Source organism: Pan paniscus, chromosome 8 (genome assembly GCF_029289425.2).
Source record: "Pan paniscus chromosome 8, NHGRI_mPanPan1-v2.0_pri, whole genome shotgun sequence".
Taxonomy (NCBI): Eukaryota; Metazoa; Chordata; class Mammalia; order Primates; family Hominidae; genus Pan; species Pan paniscus.
In genome coordinates this window covers 92,419,718-92,439,302 of record NC_073257.2, presented here as the reverse complement: position 1 = coordinate 92,439,302, position 19,585 = coordinate 92,419,718, and the positions used below count along the sequence as shown (strand labels likewise).

The following is a 19,585-nucleotide window of genomic DNA, read 5'->3' as shown; positions in this document are numbered from 1 at the left end:
CACCATGGTGGCAGCAACCGCTCACTGGAGTGAAGAAGTTTGACTCTTTACTGTGGGAAGTCACTACACAGCTGCACAATGTCGGGGGGGCTGGATCCCCTCCTTTATCACAGGGTGACAAACACTGCCCTGGCACAGTGTGGGGAAGGTGGGCCCCCGGCTTCCAAGGCCATCAAGCCCCTGACCGCCAGCCCTGGATGGCCTCCACGTGCAGGTGCAGGAGAGGCTGGGCGCCAGCTCTGAGCTCCACCAGGCTCTCCAACGGGTCTGAGGGTCTCAGTGCCTGGCATCCTGTAAAAACCCTGATTTTAGTGACTGAAGCACTGTGAATTTCCACCACCAAAAACTCACAACCCAAAACCTGCCAAGTTTCAGGACACCGAGGGGCCTCCTCATTAACCTGGTGAGAGGAGGCCTCTGTCTACCTCAGTGCTGTCATCAGGAAAGCAGCAGAGTGGGTGGATTTGAGTCAGGGGAGTCCTCAGTGGGAGAAGCACTGGGCCTGGAATGGAGGTCACCTAGTCCAGTGACTTCCAAGCTTACTATTTTTATTATTTTTTAAGCTACAGGAGGCTTTGTTCAAAGAAACTCTGACCCAGAAACCCAACATGGAAGCAGGCAGAGCAGGACACTTTTATCTTCAGGTGGCTGGGGGAAAGGAAGGCTTCACAAGGTGCACACTAAAAACCATGGGCCTACTGCGACTGATGCCATGCTCCACAGGACAGCAGAATGGTTCAGGAGCTGCCTCCAGAATCATATGGCAACTAGTTCAACAGAACTGTGATAGACTTGGAAATGCATGTTTTGAAGAGCTGTCATTCACAGCAGCTTGAAAAAGCCCCCACTGGCCAAATCTGGAGCAATCTGAGCGGCAAAATAAACAATAATAACAACGGATTTTAACTCATTGAATAAAATAAGAATTCATGAGCCCATTCTAATACACACACAGAGATAAATAAACAGGAAAGAAGGAAAAGTTATGGGTAGCACAATGATACATAGCTACAGCAGTTCTGTATAGTTAAATGATAAATGTAGAAGGAATTATGGAATTAAATCATCGCATTCAACACCCATGACAGAAACAACCGACTGTGCCAAGAATCTGCAATGGGTCCTAAAACCAGTCATGAGTTTGACGTGAAATAGCATACTGTATTTGCATAGTCTCAAAGTATCTCCCCACAGGACACTTACAAAGAACAAAATAGTAACTTAGAGGGGAGAAACGCAGCAGACATCACCATAAGCAAGCGATCATTGTCAATATCACCGGTAATGACTCAGACCCACATCATGTGCCTCCCAAGGGGATGCACCTAGAACTCACCATTTCCGCAGTATTCCTTACAAAACTCCAAAACTTGCAGGTAACCATGAGGAAACAACAAACAAACTTAAATTAAGGGAGATACTACAAAATAAATGGCTTCAAGTAACTGAAACATAGAGTTTGTGGTCCTTCTTGGAGAAAAAAAAAAAAAAGCAAACAGAACATTCAGGCCTTGGGCCCCATTGGAGATTTTCACTTTGACGTTTTTGAGACAGGACCTCACTCTGTGACCCAGGCTGGAGTGCAGTGGCACCGTCACAGCTCACTGCAGCCTTGACCTCCTGGGCTCAAGTGATCCTCCTACCTCAGTGCACACCTGCAGTCCCAGCTACATAGGGAGATGGGGTCTCCCTATGTTTCCCAGGCTGGTCTCAAACTCCTGCTTAAGCCATCCTACTGCCTCGGGCTCCCAAAGTGCTAGGATCACAGGCATGAGCCACCATGCCCAGCACCCATGAGAGATTTTCAGAATGATTCATCAGGCAGCTCATTCAACTGCACCAGCAGCCTCAGGGCAACACCTGCCCACCTAGGTGAGGCAGGGCCTGGTCACCCACACCTGCCACTCACCCCACACCTGCTACCCACCCCACCCCCACTTCTCAAATGGCTAGGCAAAAGGAGGCCTGGCACCTTGACTTCCAAGTTGATGTCCCAACCTACTTCCCTCTGCCATTGAAGGTGAAGCTGCCCACTCAAGGGAGGATGCTAGGCCAAAGCAGGCATAGTGCACGTGTCCTATACCCATACCCTGATCATCATGACAGGCCTGTTTCTGAAAATCTAAGTCTACATGAAATGTCTATACACAGAATCCTTTTACATGCCCCTGGTAAGAGGACATCAGAGCCTCTTCCTCAGCTAGTTGCAAACAAACGTGGAGAGTCTGGGCCCAGTCTACACTAGTATTCCCAATGTGAACAAGAACCCACGGGGTCCAAGGTGCTGTGCCTCCAGACCTCAGGAGGACTGGGCTGGGCCCTGTGGCCTCCCTAGATCAGCAAGGTTGAAGCAAACCACCCAGCAATCCATCAGTGCACAGGCTCGCCTGCCAAGCTCATGGGGTGAAAAGGCTTTTGCTGTGGGAGACAAACACCTAAAGACTTGTTTCTACATGTTCAGGGCACTGCTGCATGTAAGACACCGAGAATGAGGCCGTGGAGACAAACACCAACTCAGAGTGGGACCTGTGCCTGACTCAGGGGACTCAGAACATGACTCCCTTCACTAAGTGCAGTCAAGTAGGTGCTAGAGGGCAGAGAGAAGGAGGCGGTGATGGTGGCAAGCTGGTCAGGAAATGCTCCCTAAAGCAGCTAGTTTAAATGTGTACTAGATGAGGGCAGCACATCTAGAAGCTCCCCAGTTTGGGATCGAGAGCTGTGCCTAAAGATAGGGAGTGACACACTGCAACCCGACCTGGCAGCAGGCAACTGTTTCACCCCGAGACTGACCCTCCAATGAAGATTATTAACAGAGCCTTCAGTGCATCCCCAGCTCCAGGCTGGGCCCTGCAGATGATACCAAGACAAAACCAGCATGGTCATCCTTGCAGGGCTGACACCATTGGTGTGGGAGCCACTCCTGAACACCATAGATGTTCCAAGTGATGAGTGGCCCATTCTTGGGGAGAAACAAACTTTGCTCCAATAACTGGGTCTTTAAAAGCTGGCTGTTACAGGAGCTGCTCCAGTAGGCTGCAGGGATTTGACCTACATGCTTAATGTAGATTTGAAGTGTTCTCTTTGTACAGGTCACAAAGAAACTACATAAGAGAGTTTAGAATTATATTTACTCCTCATTCTCTATGTTTCCATGCCTGAAAGGCATAAAGATTATGGCTGTAAGATGCTTAAAAATCTTCTTATACAAAATTGCACAGTCAGCTAGAATATACTGTCAGTCTTCCATATATCCACAGGTTCTACATCCTCAGATTCAAGCAACCAGGATCAAAAATATTCAGGAAAGGCTGGGTGCAGCGGTTCACACCTGTAATCCGAACACTTTGGGAGGCAGGTGGATCACCTGAGGTCAGAAGTTCAAGACCAGCCTGACCAATATGGTGAAACCCAGTCTCTAACAAAAACAGAAAAATTAGCAGGCCTGGTGGCACACACCTGTAGTCTCAGCTACTCAGGAGGCTGAGACAGGAGAATTGCTTGAATCTGGGAGGCAGAGGTTTCAGTGAGCTGAGAACGCGCCATTGCTCTCCAGCCTGGGCAACAGAGCAAGACTCTGTCTCAAAAAGAAAAAAAAAATTACAAATGCTTTAAATTATATAATACTTACATAGCATTTACATTGTATTAGTTATTATAAGTAATCTAGAGATGATTTAAAGTATATGGGAGGAAGTACATAGGTTATATGCAAACACTACTAAGTGCTGGGGCTAAAACCAATCTCCTTTGGAGACAGGACACCAAGGGACAACTGTACTGTGTTTTAAGACAAAAAAAACCCACCTCAAAGGACGGCAATCTGGAAAACTTCTGAGTCTAGGGTGGGACACTTTCCAGCCCACCCCAGTGCCTGGCTCCCCCAGCCTGGGGGAAAAAGATTTACAGAGCTAAAACAAAACAAAACAAAAATCCTTTCCAAAGAAGCCATGAAAAGTGAAGCCCAGTGGGGAAAAATAAAACTAAGTGTGCCTTGTGAATGTCAAGAGAGGAGGAAGAGGCGGCAGAATTTTTTAAACTGCAAATCAATGGTGAGAAACTGCTAGAAAAGGCTGAGAGGAAATCAAGAGTCAGGAGAAAGCAGATCATCCCCTAAAACAGAGCCAGAAATGCAGGGGAGCCCTTGGGTAGCTGAGCAGGAGAGTCAGGGTCTCATTCCCAGGGAAGCAAGCTCTTCCCCACAAAGCCCCAACCTTCGCCAGAATGCAGGGGATGTGCAGGCGTAAAGTGAAATCAGGAGAGCACCTCAAACTGTTTTCTGCTGCAAAACTACTACAAAATACAAATTTACAGTCCCTCTTCTGGACTATTTATTTATCTTCAACATACACCAAAACATCTTTATAGAAAATGCTTTGTGTTTCTTCCAAAAGCAAACAATATTTACAACCTGATTCTGAACCTGTTCTCCCGCTGGAACAGGGAGGGGCAAGTGGCACCAGATGGCCAGGGAGGCTTAGGGCTGCCCTTTCACCCAGGAGGGCTCCAGTTACCCCCCCAATCCCCACCCCCACCCCCATGCCCCAAAGATAACCTCGCCAGCAGGGCTCTGGGCTAAGGGGGCTTTCTCGAACTAGCTCCATTTCCAAGACATCCCCGGCACCGAGGAATAACTGCTGTGCACTGCACACCCAGAGGGGAAGGACTGAGAGCTGGGGCTGCCAAACCTGTTTAAAGTCGACAACTTTCAGGAAAGCAAGTGGGTAAAGACTGCAAAACCATGAAACAGGCTAACAAAGCGAAGGGGCAAGCATGACAGTGTGGCTGGCTGAGGCTGTGCTTCTCAAACATGAAAGTGCATTCAGGCCGGGCATGGTGGCTTGGGCCTGTAATCCCAGCACTTTGGCAGATCGCTTGAACCCAGGAGATAAAGGGTGTAGCGAGCCTTAATTGTACCACTGAGCAAACAGTCAGACCCTATCTCACAAAAAAAAAAAAAAAAAAAAAAAATTTAAAAAAGCATTCAAATCACTTGGGTTACCTTGTTAACAATGCAAATTCTGATTCAGCTGATCGGGATGGAGACCCCTCAAGATTCTACAGCTCAGCAAGCTCCCAGGTGATGCTCATGCTGCCCATCAGCAGGTCTGTGGATGGCACTTTGAATAGTAAGGATGTAACACTGACACACAGAAGGAAAACAACCATTAAAGCAAGTCATGGGAAGAAAACCACCCATCTTTATTGTTCCTGATTTACAAGGATGCAATCAGCTTCCCTGGAGGAATGCTTTAATTTTGGGATTTGTTTGGGATTTTGTTGCATCCCAGTGGATCCTCACAGATTATTTTTATTCCCATTTCTCAGCTGTAAAAGCTACTCTAACCAAATGATAGAGACCTGCCTCTTCCAAGACCACCGCCCTCCTGTGTCATGCCCGGCAGAAACACAGCCTAGAGCAGTGACACAGGCTGGCCCCGAAGACAATGGGAGGAAGTCAGACGGGCAGCAGGCACAGGGGGGCCTGGTAGGCAGTGCTGGTTAGGGCGGGTGGGCCCAGAGGATGGAGGCTGGGCCAGGAAAGGCACATAAAGGGCAGAAACCCAGCCTGAAAGGTCACCAGGAAAAGAACATTTTGTCTCCTAGAACCTGTTGACAAAATAGAGGCAAAATTTAAACACAGTCTCCACCCCCAAAGAAGAGGAATGGGGATACTGTTTTCATTTTTACTTTTAACAAGTTTGTTTTTACATTTAAGAGCTTGGCCTCACTTTGGCAAGAGGTAAAATTAAAAGCTTTACTTCCCTCTCCCTGGATTCCACTTCACAACAGAGGGGCTACACTAATAAACAAAAGTAATGTGCCATTTCCAAGAAAAGCCAAGGCGAGGTCCAAGGTAAGACTACTCATCAGTGAACTCCAGGGGCCACACTCAGCGCCTGAGAACTGGGAGTGTGTGTTTGGGCTCAGGGTGGCTCGGTTTCCATTTGAAAACTACAGGCATCTTTTGAGGTGATCATCACCACCCCTCAAGAACCTGAGGAAGAAATGCCCAGGAAAAGAGGGGCTCTTTGTTAATTCCATCTGATGACATTCTCTTCCAAAGGATCCTGAGTTGGCAAGAGAGATTCCAGGTAGTGGAGTTAGATTAATAGAACCATTTTGGAGTTAGATTAATAGAACTCCAAGGGTTACAGCTAAAATGTTCCCAAAGTTCCTCTGAGCAACACTTCCATTTTCTAGTAAGAATCTACACCCCAGGAAGTGACCCACCAAGGTCACCCAGTAAGCCTGAATTCAAACCCCAGCCTCTACATCCATTGTGTTTTTCCCAGAAGGAATACTGAGCTGCCTCGATGGTGACTTTCCCAGTCTTGTTTGGGTCCAACAACCTGTAAACTAAAAATAAAATTCTAAGCCCCATAACCAACTAAACAGACCCTCTTGGCCACGAGGACCCCAGAGAAACCCGAAAAACAGCTCTTGGCCACAACAAGGAGGAGGTTGGAAAGGCCTCATTACATACCTCCTCCCTTTTGGGATTTAGACACAAAAACTGACCATCATTAACATTAAAATAGAGATTATAAGACTAAGAAACAAGACTCTTTGTGACAATAAGATACCGAAATATAAAGAGGACTGAAGGCCATGCCAGACAAGGGTTAAGTCACTCACCCCACAGCTCTAACCCAGTGTATTGGTTAACGGACTTCCTTATCTTACCAGTCCTTTCTGCTGACTCTAAATTTTTGGACAAAGCTTTACTCCTTTAACGAATTACAAATTAAAGAATCTCTGAACCCACCTATGACCTGTAAGCCCGTTTCATGATATCCCACCCTTCTGGGCTTAAACAATGCATATCTTCCATGTACTGACTTATGCCTTTGCCTGTAACTTTTGCCTCCTTAAAATGTATAAAACAAAACCGTAATCCGACGGCCTCAAGCACCCTTTCCCCACACCTCTTGAGACCGTGCTTTTCCCAGGACGCAGACACTCACTGGATTGGAATAAACCTCTTTAAAATATTTTAGAGACTGTGGTTTTTCTGTTAATATACCCCACCCCCCACCGAAGTGGGGGTTTTTCAATGCCTTTTACGATGAGCACCAGCTCTTTTTACTTTGAGTCTAGTAGGTGCTACAACATTTGCTAAAATGAGGGCTGGGTGCTGTGGCTCACACCTGTAATCCTAGCACTTTGGGAGTCCGAGGCGGACGGACAGCTTGAACCCAGAAGATGAGTTCGAGACCAGCCAAGGCAACATTGCAAGAGTTCGTCTCTATGAAAAATTTTTAAAAATTAGTCGCGCATGGTGATGCATGCCTGTGGTTTCAGCTACTGGGAAAGCTGAGGCAGGAAGATCACTTGAGCCTGGGAGGTGGGGGCTACACTAAACCATATTCATGCCACTACACTCCAGCCTGGGCAACAGAGCAAGATTCCATGTCAAAAAATAAAATAAAATGAGGACACTCCAAGGTGCAACCCTATCTGGGGCTAAGGCTTGCTTCCTGATTTGTAAGACTTGGCTGATAAGAGAATCAAATAAGACAGCCAGGATGGGTTTTGAAAGGGTAAGCTATAATGCTAAACACATGAAAACTAGTGGGAGTTATGAGTTCTATACAAAACAACTCTATTTCAAAGGCAGGTGCCTTACAGATTCTGTCTGTGGTTTAGAAAGGAGACAGTATGGGTTGGGGCGGGCACACCTCAGATAGAGAAGTCAGACAGCGGGTGAGAGTGGCCTTCACCCCGCCTGCAACCCCACACATAGCTGAATTTGTACCCCCAGAGAGAATGCTCATTTTGCCCACCAAAAAGTGGTGGGGGAGAGAAGGGAGAGATTCAGATGTGAAGGAGCAGGGTACAGTTCCCCTCAGTTAGAGAAAGGTCCTCACAACCATAAGGACCAAAATAAAAAATATTCTTAACCAATCCTGCCTCTGTTTTCAACAGAGACCAGGAGATTAAGAACGAGCATCCTTTGTGCCTGAGAGTGGCTTTTTCTGCCAAAGACCCGGAGGCTAACTCTCTCTTTAGTGTGCACCTCAGTGGCCAAAAACAGGTGAGACCTCTCTCTGTTCCCACTGTAGGTGTCACTATCTTTCTGATCCAGTAAGAGGGGATACTCTGTGCTTCTCTCAGCATGGCTGGGAGATAGGGGTACAGCCAGAGGAATTAGGGGTGCAGCCAGGGGGCTGCCATGCCTTTGGCTCAGTGGGCAGATTCATGTCACAAGGGTTTCCACCCCACCAGCGCTGTGTGCTGGCTGCCTGCTGCCCACTGCCAGCCTGAGATTCAAGAGCCCGGAGATGGCAGAACAAAGGAAAATGGCTGTGGCTCCTGCAGCGGGGGTGGCTGCAGGCTGAGCTGCCAGCACACAGGCTTTTCAGCAGCTGAGTGCTCGCGTGAGGAACGGGGGCACTGGGCTGAGCACTGAGGCACAAAGCAAGTGGGGGGCCTGGGAGACTAATAGCAACCCAGGCACGTGCCTGGCCCCCACCCAAGGGCACAGCTGGGCCGGGAAGACTCGGCAGAACTCACTCCCCAAAGCAGTGGGCAGGTGGCCGACAAGCCTGGCACCGGCCACTCCTGCTCCTTGCCCAGCTGCTCAGAACTCTTACCCAGAGGTGTTCCAGGCAAGCACAGGGACTTGAGAAGGGCGAAGGGGGATCTTGACAGAGGCAGAAACTAGAATCTGAGAACACATGACGGGCCTTGGAGTGGCTCAAGGCTGTCTGCAAATGGACCTCTATTAAGCATAATGGGCTCCTGCTACCAGCAACAATAGTTGCACTGACCACTCCCTCTCCCACTCTCCTCCTTCTCTAGTCCCCTCCCACCCTTCCCCCAAAAAAATCTACAATGGGAAGCAGCAGGAAACCAGGGCAGAGCCCCTGAATAGCTCCACTGTGAGGCCCCAGGTCCCGCCTCCTCAGCCCCACAGGTCAGCCCTCACTGCCACCAGGCCACAATAGAAACCTCTGTGCTACCAAGGACCCAGGCCCAGACAATGAGCTGCACATGGGAAGCTTTGGCCTTCTCACGGGGACTGCATGTAACTGCAATGGTGAGAAGTTCTCTGAGTAGAAGGGTGGGAGAGCCAGGGCAGGGACACAGGCCTCAAACCCACCAGGTCAGGGTCTATTTAGGAGGTCTATCTGCCAGCCAGCCCTAAAGTCTCCCTGCTTCCCACCCTGCCCTGGCATGGGGCAGTGAGAGCCACACAGGGAAACAACCAGAGAGCTCCCGACACAGAGTGGGCACATCCAACATGCTGTCACGACTGTCCCTCCTTCCCCACCCATCCCAGGAAGAACCATACCCCATTTCTGTTCTGAAAGGCAGCGCCCGCTCAAAACACAAAACCCATCTATTATTTTCACCAGGTGCCTTTTACACAGGCTTTTAAAATCACAGGGTGGCAATCAGGCCCAAGGCGGCCTGAACAGGGAGGTGTGCAGAGCAGCGAAAGGCCAAGGGAGGCCAGAGAAGGAGGCCGATCCTCACACCAACCCCTGACACTGCGGGAAAATCTGCTCCTCTAAAAGCTGACGCCAGCTCCAGCTTGCTGCAACCAACGCTCCCCCTTCACACCCCACACAGGTCCTGCAAAGTCGTGAGGTTGCTGGAACCCACTATGAGAAGCCTGCTCTCCCTCTCCCTACACCCCAGCTCGCTCTGGCTGACTCCTCACACTTTTAGGGGCACAGGCTGCATGACCCAGAGGGCCAGCCAAGGGCTGTAAATATGGAGGTCACGGAGACAGGCTGGCCTGAACTGAACCAAAGATGGACTTGGGTGGGAACCAACACGCTGGCACCCCTCATGCCTTCCCGGTAGTTTCTCCAGCTCTTGTCTCTGTAGAAGGCCAAGATCCCTCCAAAAGAAAACTTCGTAAACTTTCATTCCCCCTTTCGGAATCAAAGCCGCATGTTTCTTTTCCTTTTACACACCTAATGCAGTAACTCCACATCTAGTCATTTCCACTACAGACCTGCAGCATGCATAAGACACTCCTGCAGCTTAGCCTATAGAAACAAAACACTGAAAGCAACCTCAAAATCCATCAATAGAGAGCTGGTAAAGTGAGTCATCATTCACTGTGCAGCAGAATCATGCGCTGCTGTTAAAAAGAATGGACTAAACTATGTGTGCTAAAATGGAACAATCCTGGGATAAATTCTCAGGGTAAAAATCAGGAAGTGCAAAACAGCATAATTAGTATACCACTGGGGTAATAAACAAGAGAGGAATACAGACATGCTTGACTAGGCACTGAACATCTGGTGACAGCGGCCTCAGGGGAGCAGAACTGAAGGGGTCAGGGATAGAAATAGGAGTTTTCACCGTGTATCTTTGTTATGTGTTTTTCATCATGTATACGTTTTTGTAAATAAAAATGTTAAACCTAAATTAATATTTAAAACGCCTAAAGTTTGTGGCTGGACACACAATTTTACCCATAGCTGTCTGCAGGCAGCTTCTGGTGTTTCCCTAGAACAAGGCAGAGTAATGGGGAGGGGAAACGAATCAAGGGGAAGGAGGGGGTCAGGCAGTGGCAGCCTCAGGGATACAAACTCACCAACTCACAGGGCTCCCTGCTTTCGACTCCACCCCAAGTCCCGAAATAGAAAGTTTTCCTAAGAAGAGCAAGAACAGATTCTGACAAAGGCACAAAAGAAACCAGACCATCTGCTGCCAAGCCCACTTCATGATAAATCTGTAAGACCCTAAGATTCAGGCAATGTAGGCGATGCAGGAGACGGGGCTGAAACCCAGGCATCCCGGGCATCCACAGGGACCCTTCTCTGAGCCCTCCCCACTCAGTCATCAGTGGAGCTCGAGGTCCTAGTGCTATGAACACATCCCAGTTTCAGCAACTAAAGAAAGCTATTTCAACAGATTTCTAGGCCTGGCCCAATTCCAAGGACAGGCTAAAAACAGTTTCTCCAAAATCCCAGCTCAAAACCCCATTCCCTAACCACTAAACTCCATGTACCTTCCAGGAAATGGAAGCTGCAAAATGGAGCTGTGAGATGCACTTGTAGATTTATTCCTCACTAAAGAGATACATATATGTTGTTTAAAAGCTTCCTTTAACTGACGTGTCAATAAATACTCTGCACTCAGAAGCACTGATATACTTCCTCCAAGTGATTTTTCCCCCTAAGGAACAATACAAAAACCATTCCAGCCTTTCCTGCTGCTGAGGGGAATGACACAATGACCATTAGAACCAGGACTGGCCAGACCATTTGAGTGAGAGATGTGGATGGCAGGGAGTGGTTCACAAACAGAATTCTATCTATGTAGAATAACTCCTCCACCCCACCCCACCCCATCCCATCCCATCCCACCCCATTCCTACCCCCTAGGCCACCAGGGCGGACAGAAATAAACACCTCCCAATGACCTCAAGCTCAAAGACCGCCCAGACCACAGGGAAAGAAGGCCAGAGAGGGGGAATGGGTATATTTGGTTCCCCTTACAGAATAAGATGCTTTCTGAAGACTGCTAAATATGTTCAATAAGTAGCCCCTGAATTAAGAAGCACAAATGAAGTGCCCAGGAGTTTGACACCAGCCTAGGCAACATAGCAAGATCCAATCTCTACAAAAAATTCTTTAAATTAGCTGGGTGTGGTGCTGCATGCCTGTGGTCCCTGCTACTCAGGAGGCTGAGGCGGGAGGATCACTTGAGCCAGGAAGGTGGAGGCTTCAGTGAGCTGTGATAGGGCCACTGCACTCCAGCCTGGGCAACAGAGTGAGACCCTGTCTGAAGAAAAAAAAAAAGGCACAAATGAGATCTCACAACAGTGAGAACCATACTGGCACCTGAAGCCCTCGTATCTCTTTCTGCTCCTCTCGGTGGCTCAGTGCAAGCCCTCAGCAGGTCTTGCCTGTAATCCCACAATCCTCTGTGAAACCAAGACCAGCCCCTCTCCAACCGTCTTTCTGCAGGAGTGAGCAGAGCCCAACCCAGGCACTAATCTTCAACACACCAAATCCTGGCACCTGCCTTTGCCACCTCATCAGTCATGCCATGGAGGGGAGCGTCAGGGCTACCCTACACCAGAGGAGCCCTCAACTAAACCTGCCCGCCCCACCCCATCCTGGGCACATGCCACTTGTTCCTCTTTGCTCACACACTTAGCACCCCAGAGCCCTTGGGAATGAATCCCCCACCACTACCACCAACTCTGATTTTGGCATGCCCCCCTCAAAAACCTATCCACGTTTATACCATCACTTGTATTTCACAAGAAGCTACTAGAGTTACAAAACACAATGACTGTGGTAGGCAGGATGGCTGCAGAGAGCAGGGTTCTGGCACCACCACTGTTCCACTGCAAGGGTGGAAGCTGGCTACAGAGCCTCTAGGAAGGAGGGAAGGCCCCATCCACAGCCGACAGGTTTTCCTTACAACAGCAAGGGCCTGGTTCCTGAAAAGCTGACTGTTGAGACAAGATCAGTCTCAAGAAAAGGAGGCAGGCCAAACAGGGTCACCTGTGCAGGGTAGGCTGGAGGGAGCCGGCCCTCAAGAGAGGCAGAGTCTGATCAAGTAGACAGGAGGGCCAGAGAGACAAGGAGGAGCCTCACTCACGGAGGAGGAACAAGGTAGGCTGGAGGCAGGGACCTGTAGGCCTCAGACAGAAGGAAGCTGGTGAAGCTCCCATAGGCAAAATGCCCAGGAGCTCTGGCTAGAAGGCAGCAGGAGTGTGCAGTCCAGGCAAGAGGAAGAGATCCCCCACAGCACCTCCCTCTGCCCAGCTCAGACAAATGGGACAGTCAATCCCCAGGCTGATGGAGGCGGGAGCGAGAACCACAAAGTTGTCAGACTGGTTTGCCCAGGACAGGGAGAGCAGGAAACACAAATTGCAGCAGGAGCTCAGCTTCAGGGGGCAAAAAAAAGCAGCAAAATTGGTGGGCTGTAGGGAAACAAGGACCCAGGTCCATGCGATTTCCTGGGTGCAGAGGGGAAATCCAGCAGGCCAAGAGCAAGGGAGCCAAGGGACAAGGGGCCAGCAGATGCTGAAAAGGACCAAGGTTTCTGGAAAAAAAGAGAGTGACACTTACAAGAAGGGACACCTACAAGGAGAGAAACCTGTCCCCTACTCTTACACCGGCCCAAGCTCAGGACCACTCACACCTGTCTCCTGAGGGACAGGCCAGTGCAAGAAGAATGGACAGGACACTGCCAGCCACGGGATACTGACAGAGATTCTGTCCCTGACCAAACTTTATTCCTCTGAGCCCTCTACTCATCTGGTCCTGACCTAGGGTTCCTAACTCCATTCTCTCTAAGAGCCTAGTTTTAGCAAAACTCCTGTTAACCAGAATCCCCCAACCTCAATATCTAATCATCCTGGATATCTGATCGTATTTCTCATCCTCTACTATCTCCCAGGTAAAACCTGATCACCCTGGCCTGCCTGCAGCAAGAACTCAGTTAGCTAAGTTTAGTAAAAATTTCCCTACCCTCTTAGAAATTTTCAGGAGCCCCCACACTCCGCTCCTTGACTATAAGTTCCCACTTTTCTTTGTTGTATTTGGAGTTGGCCCACTCTCTCCCCTCTACTGCAAAATCCATTGCGATAATTCCTACATCTATCGTAATAGTCCTGATACAGTCTACCTTACCAGTTTAACAAGTGTCAGAATTAAGTTTTTCTTTCACCAGCTCCCTAAGTCTTCCTGGACCCACTGCTCCCACCCCTCACTCAGAGTGTGTAAATTACTTGGTCTGGGGCTGTGGCTGACCTCCCCTAACAAGCCCCAGAAAAAGACCCTGTCTTCCTGGCCCAGGGACACAGGAGAGGACCCTCAGCACAGCTGGTGGGCACCCAGAATGGGGACAGACACACTCCTACTGCTGAGTCCCACAGCATCCCCAGGATCACCACTCAGACCTCGGGGTACAAACAAAAGAGATTCGGGAGACCCATTTCCTTCCACTGCTGTGGGGCCTCTCTCCTAGATGTTAGGGCTCCAAACTCCTCTCAAGGCCGTGCAGTGTACAGGAGCACAGGCCCGACAGCTGGGACTGTCAATGCATAGTCAGGCAGGAAAAACCCAGAGAAGGTTCACTAGCCCCTTGTTCCAGTCCCTCCCCAAACCTTACCCATGCAGGACAGCCCAACTCCAGCTCTCCCAAATGCCAGGAAACACAAAGACTCTGAGGCAGCACCAGGAGCTCACCTCTTACCAGAATCCCAGAAGCCACTTTAGAGACAACTGCCCCAGCTCTCAGGCTCCCAGCTCAGGCCAGCACAGCCTAAGGAGGGAGGAGCCAGTTCCTCCAGCTATCTAGCTGAAAGGCACAGGCTCTAGGCCTTCTCCCTGGCTGCTCAGTTGGGAGGCAGTACAGACCACAAGGGGTGAAGAGTTTCAACCCCAGCCTGCCCAGGCCCACTTAAGCTCTGGTCTCCAGGCCTGGCCTGCTGCCTCCTAAAAGAAAACCACAGCCCCACCCAACCCTACCCAACCCCACCAAGCCCAAGGGCGGAGGAAGTGAGGTTCCCAGAATCAGCTGCTGGTGAACACTTGCTGAGTGCCGCCAGAGATGGCAGCTGTCTCACACCACTGTCAGGCCTTACTCAGGGGCTTTGGATCTTGCTTCTCAGTGTACTAATGCTTCACTGCAACCCCGTGAGACAGAAAAGGCAGACTTGATTCTTCTCACTTTACAGATGAGAAAAGTAGACAACTTTTTTTTTTCCAGGAAGAAAAAAAAAAAAAAATCAAAGACTTGTGTAGGTCACTCAACTAGAAAGTAGGTGCAACTTGAAAGCTTGCCTCACCACCGTCCACTCTGCAAGCTGGACAGTGTTATTCATCTTCACATCTTCACGTTTAATTGAGAGCGGCACTGGACACTGCCCCCCTGCCAGGGCCTGCGCTCCACCAAAATGGCTACTTGCCCTGTCTAAATCAAAAGCATACGCAATTAAGGGAGAAAATGGATGTGGAGATATTATGAATAACCTCCCTGATTCACAGTTACAGAGGACACTACTATAATGGAAGATAAGCAAACTGAAACGCTGGCATTCACCTAGACCAAAGACTCTCAAAACTTCATTCTACGCAGCTCCCTGGGTACTCTGATAGCCTGCCAAGAGTGAGACCACTGCTGGAGACCACCACCACCTCTCAATCCACTGGCAGAAAAACGGAGGCCCTGGAAAAGGTGGAAATATGCCTAAGCAGAGTGAGTTAACCATGAAGCAGAAGAACCTGAGGCCTCACCACCTCCAACAGTGTCTGCTGGCCCTGAGGGAAATCACCAGAGACCAAGCAGGTGACCAGGCACAAAATCAAGAGCCACGGTGTGGCTGACTCTTCAAAATCCTGCTAAGGTGGCCTGAGGGGGAAAATGTAACTAACAGGGTTCCTACTCCCTTCTACAGACCAGGGATCTAGCCCTACACTCAATCCCATCCCCAGTGGGAGTCCACCTTCAGTCACCTCGCTACCACTGCTTTCTACACCCCTATGCCTGCAAGCTCAATCCCCGAGTCCCACAAAAGTGGGGAGGACCAGGCCTGCCTGGGTATCGCTACCTGCTCCTGCTTCTAGGAAAGGTGGCTGCCCCTACAGGCCACATCCAGGTAGGGGATGGAACATGCAAGATATCCAAGGACTGACAAGGCAGGGCAGAGACAGGGAGCAGGAGCCTAATCCCCTTCCCATAGGCGTCTTAAAGGCCACCAGGACTCAGTGGCAGGACACAGGGATCATCATGTTCTCTGTCCCTCTGTCCAAGCCACCAGGGGTGTTCCCACTAATCACTATGGGTCCCCCCAGTGAGGACAACATAAAGCAGATAAGTGATGAACATGCAGTGTGAACAAGAAATAAACCTCTGTTGCTTTAAGCCTCTGAGACCTGGGGATTGCTGTTACCACAGCAAACCGTGATCTGTCCAGACAGACACAAGCAGTGACTCCCCAATCTTCTGCATGTGGTAGTGCTGGTCTTCCCATTCCCTGGCCTTAGGGAGACAGAAGCTACATCACCAATCAGCGGGGGTTCCGGGGTACCTGCTATGTGCCCAGGCTGTGCTGGACAGATGAGATGTGTTCAGAGGCAGGGATACAAGGGTACCTTCACTGAAAACACTCATTAGTTCCACTGTGGGCCAGGCTTGTTTGGTATATGAATCCATTTTAATCACCTCTGAGAGGAACATATTGTCTAAATTAGAAATGAGAAAACTTGGTCCGGCACAGTGGCTCACACCTGTAATCCCAGCACTTTGGGAGGCCGAGGCGGGTGGATCACTTGAGGTCAGGAGTTCAAGACCGGCCTGGCCAACATGGTGAAACCCCATCTCTACTAAAAATACAAAAATTAGCTGGGTGTGGTGGTGCACACCTGTAGTCCAAGCTACTTGGGAGGCTGAGGCAGGAGAAGAATCACTTGAACCCAGGAGGCGGAGGTTGCAGTGAGCCGAGATCACGCCACTGCACTCCAGCCTGGGCAATAGAGTGAGACTCAGTATCAAAAAAAAAAGAAATGAGAAAACCCAGCTCATATTGAGACTTCAAGCAAGTTAGTCTGTGACCTCTCGGGACCACAGTTTCCTCATCTGTAAAATGGAGCTGTTGACATCACGGTTGTTTTGTTTTTTGTTTTTTGTTTTTTGAGATGGAGTTTCATTCTTGTTGCCCAGGCTGGAGTGCAACGGCACGATCTCAGCTCACTGCAACCTCCACCTCCCAGATTGAAGCAATTCTCCTGCCTCAGCCTCCCAAGTAGCTGGGATTATAGGCATGTGCCACCACGCCCAGCTAATTTTGTATTTTTCGTAGAGACAGGGTTTCACCGTGTTGGTCAGGCTGGTCTTGAACTCCTGACCTCAGGTGATCCACCCACCTCGGCCTCCCAAAGTGCTGGGATTACAGGCATGAGCCATCACGCCCAGCCATCACAGCTGTTTTCAAGGATTAAATGAGTTATTACAAGTCAAACTTCTAGGGTGTAAGTCTCAATAAACTCACTATTAGTATCACTATGAAATAATCTTGTCCTTCACTAAATTTTAAGCCAGCAAAGGTTTCCCAGGCCTGGCACAATGCCACTTTGCAGGCACTGCTAAAAGGAATTCTACCTCAGTTGAAGTTAAATGGGTCAAATTCCTGAGCACATGGTGGCATAGAGTGAGGCCTCAGGAAATAGTTCCAGAACCCAGGGCTTTCCTGCTCCCCGGCCTCCATGGGAACTTCACTTCACTGCCGCCACAACCTTCAGGGCAGAGCCATCTCCTCTCCCACTTCATACTGCCACTTCCTACATGAGAAGGACCTTCACCAGTCCTCAGAGACTAGCACAGCTGCCCAGCTGGTGAAGGGGACAATTCCCTGGGCAGCCAACCATTCTGCAGCTCCATGCCCTTTCTTCCTGGGGCAGCCACAAACCTTCAGAAGCACCCATGGGCTCAGACCCCCCCCTCAACCCCGTCTCCCTAAATGATCCTGCTACGCTGAGATCAAGCTCAGATCAATAAACACTACTGAGGACCTATGCCATGTCCAGCCTGGGTTCTAAGACCACACCAAGTTTATAGCTGGTGAGGGACTTTCCAGACTTGGAATAGTGCCTGCAACAATGCCTCGCACCCCACAGAAATCTCAACCATGCTTTGTTAACTAAACTGAGGATGACATTAGGTGGCCCAAGCAGTGGAGTTCAGAGATGTGGGGATGGATATATCCAGAGTCTCCAACTGAAGTTGGGGTGCAACACAATGAGAAGGAAAGGGAAAATACATCTGGTGGCCCTGGGTTTCCAGGGCCTGTCACTATAACGTTAGGGATCGGAGTGGGATCAGACTGCGCGTGGTGGCTCACACCTGTAATCCCTGTGCTTTGGGAGGCTGAGGTGGGAGGATCACTTGAGCCCAACAATTTGAGGCTATGATCACACCAGCAGCTAAGGGGATAGAAGGGCATACAGGGCCATTATGGTGGAGTCTGGGCTTCATTCTGGGGGTGCCAGGGCCCAGGAAGATCCCTGGAAAGACGGCCGCCCCCACCAACCACTCGGCTGGCTGAAATGTGGCAAGGACATAGGGGTGCTCCGATGGCCTGTCCCCAGGTTTCCCTTCACAAATAGAGAAGGGTGGCCGAAGCACTCAGCAGGCACTAACTGCTTCTGGACTTCAAGGTCAAGGGGCGAGGGGAAGGCTACTTTTGAGGATTTGGCAGGCCACTCTCTCACTAGCCCAAGAGCAACTCCCTCTCGGAAGGGAGGAAGATCCCCTGGAGAGCAGACCACTGCCAAGAGCACACCTGCAGAGGCTCCAATACAATGCTCTGCACAGCCGCCCAGCACCGCCTGACCTCCCGGATAGCAGCGCCAGCACAGCCAACGAGTGTGTGACACCGCCGCACTCACCACCGCTCTGCGCCCAGCCCCAGGCCAGTACCCGGGCCCACGACTTCCCCCGACTCCCCCTAGCACGGACTGTTTCTCGCCGGAGATCAACTTTAAGTCCCCAAGACAAGTGCTCCTGCGGTCCCAGGGCCAAAGTCCCTCCACACACCGTCACACAGGCACTTCCTACCCACCCGCACCCCACCCCTGGGGGTGGAGGAGAAGCAGCAGCGGCCCGGGACAAGCACAGTCCGCAGCCACAAACCTCACTCTACCAGAACTCCGGCTAGGTCAGGGGTCAGGCTTTGCTCCCAAACACAACCCCACACGACTAACGCGGAGAAGCTGGGTCACCGCCTACTCAAACTCCGGCCGTCCCAAACCCAAGCCGGGCAGAGTGGGACCCACGGCGGCGTGGGAGACTGAGCACAACCACGGCGGGGCAGGAGGAAGGGGCGGCCCGCCCCGGCCTACGCCCACCCCCACCCCGGACCCGATCTCCGGGGAGCCGAGGGTGGGTGACTGAGCCGAAAGGGTGGCCCATCCCCGAGCTCGCTGCTGGGGACGAGAAGCAGAGCCCCGAGCAGCAGCGGCCGTCCAGGCTCCCGTCGCCCTCACCCCGCCCGGCACGGGCGCGCACTCGCCGGGGCGCGCGGATGGGGCGAGGGCTACCGAACCAGGAGTGCCGGCCCCGGGCCCGCCGCGGCTCTCGTCCGCCCGGCGCCGGAGTTCGGCTCAGCGGGGTCCCGGCGGAGGCCTCCAACCTCTAGCGAGCAATCCTGGCAGACAAAGCCAGCGCCGCCCGCGGGGCCGCTCCTGGGCAGGCGGGGAGGGAGGCTGAGGGGCCAAACAGGGACCTAAGGAGCAGCCCTCGCCCCCGTAGAACGCTCGGGGAAGTCGGCCTCAGACAAAGAAAGGGGCAGGGCCCGACGCCCCAGCCAGGTCTCCGCGCTCTACTCACCCGCGCGCGGCGGCGGCAGCGGCGGCGCGGCCCGGCTCGGCCGAGGAAGTTAGAGCAAGTTCGGCGGCGCGGGGCGGGAGGGCGCGACTCGGGCCGTCCGAGCGGCGGGGGCGGGGCCGGAGGCGCGGCGCCTGCCGTCTGCCGAGGAAGGGGCGCCGCTTCCCTGCGCCGCCCGGTGCGGCCCCGCGCGCCTGGGCCCGCCCTGGCCCCGCCCCTCCCCCCAGCCGCCTCGCCCCTCCCCCACCGCACCCCGCCTCCCGGCCCGCGCGGCACC

At 51.4% G+C, this 19,585-nt stretch overlaps 1 protein-coding gene across 6 annotated transcripts in view; it reads right to left on the bottom strand.

The window, feature by feature from the left end:
- The window catches only part of TSPAN14 (tetraspanin 14), a 65,211-nt gene extending 45,857 nt beyond the window's left edge, over positions 1 to 19,354 (bottom strand). For 2 of the 6 annotated variants that reach the window (XM_057298942.2, XM_063607482.1), the window contains exons 1-2: positions 8,595 to 8,663; positions 5,000 to 5,140 (exon numbers count right to left, since the gene is read on the bottom strand). The gene's annotated coding sequence lies outside the window, so the exon portion shown is untranslated. Of the gene's footprint in view, positions 1 to 4,999; positions 5,141 to 8,594; positions 8,664 to 10,555; positions 10,572 to 19,114; positions 19,232 to 19,311 lie in introns of those variants that run through there. The other 4 variants (XM_057298941.2, XM_034930995.3, XM_057298943.2 and 1 more) reach the window with 4 other exon arrangements.
- Between the last annotated feature and the right edge of the window lie 231 nt (positions 19,355 to 19,585).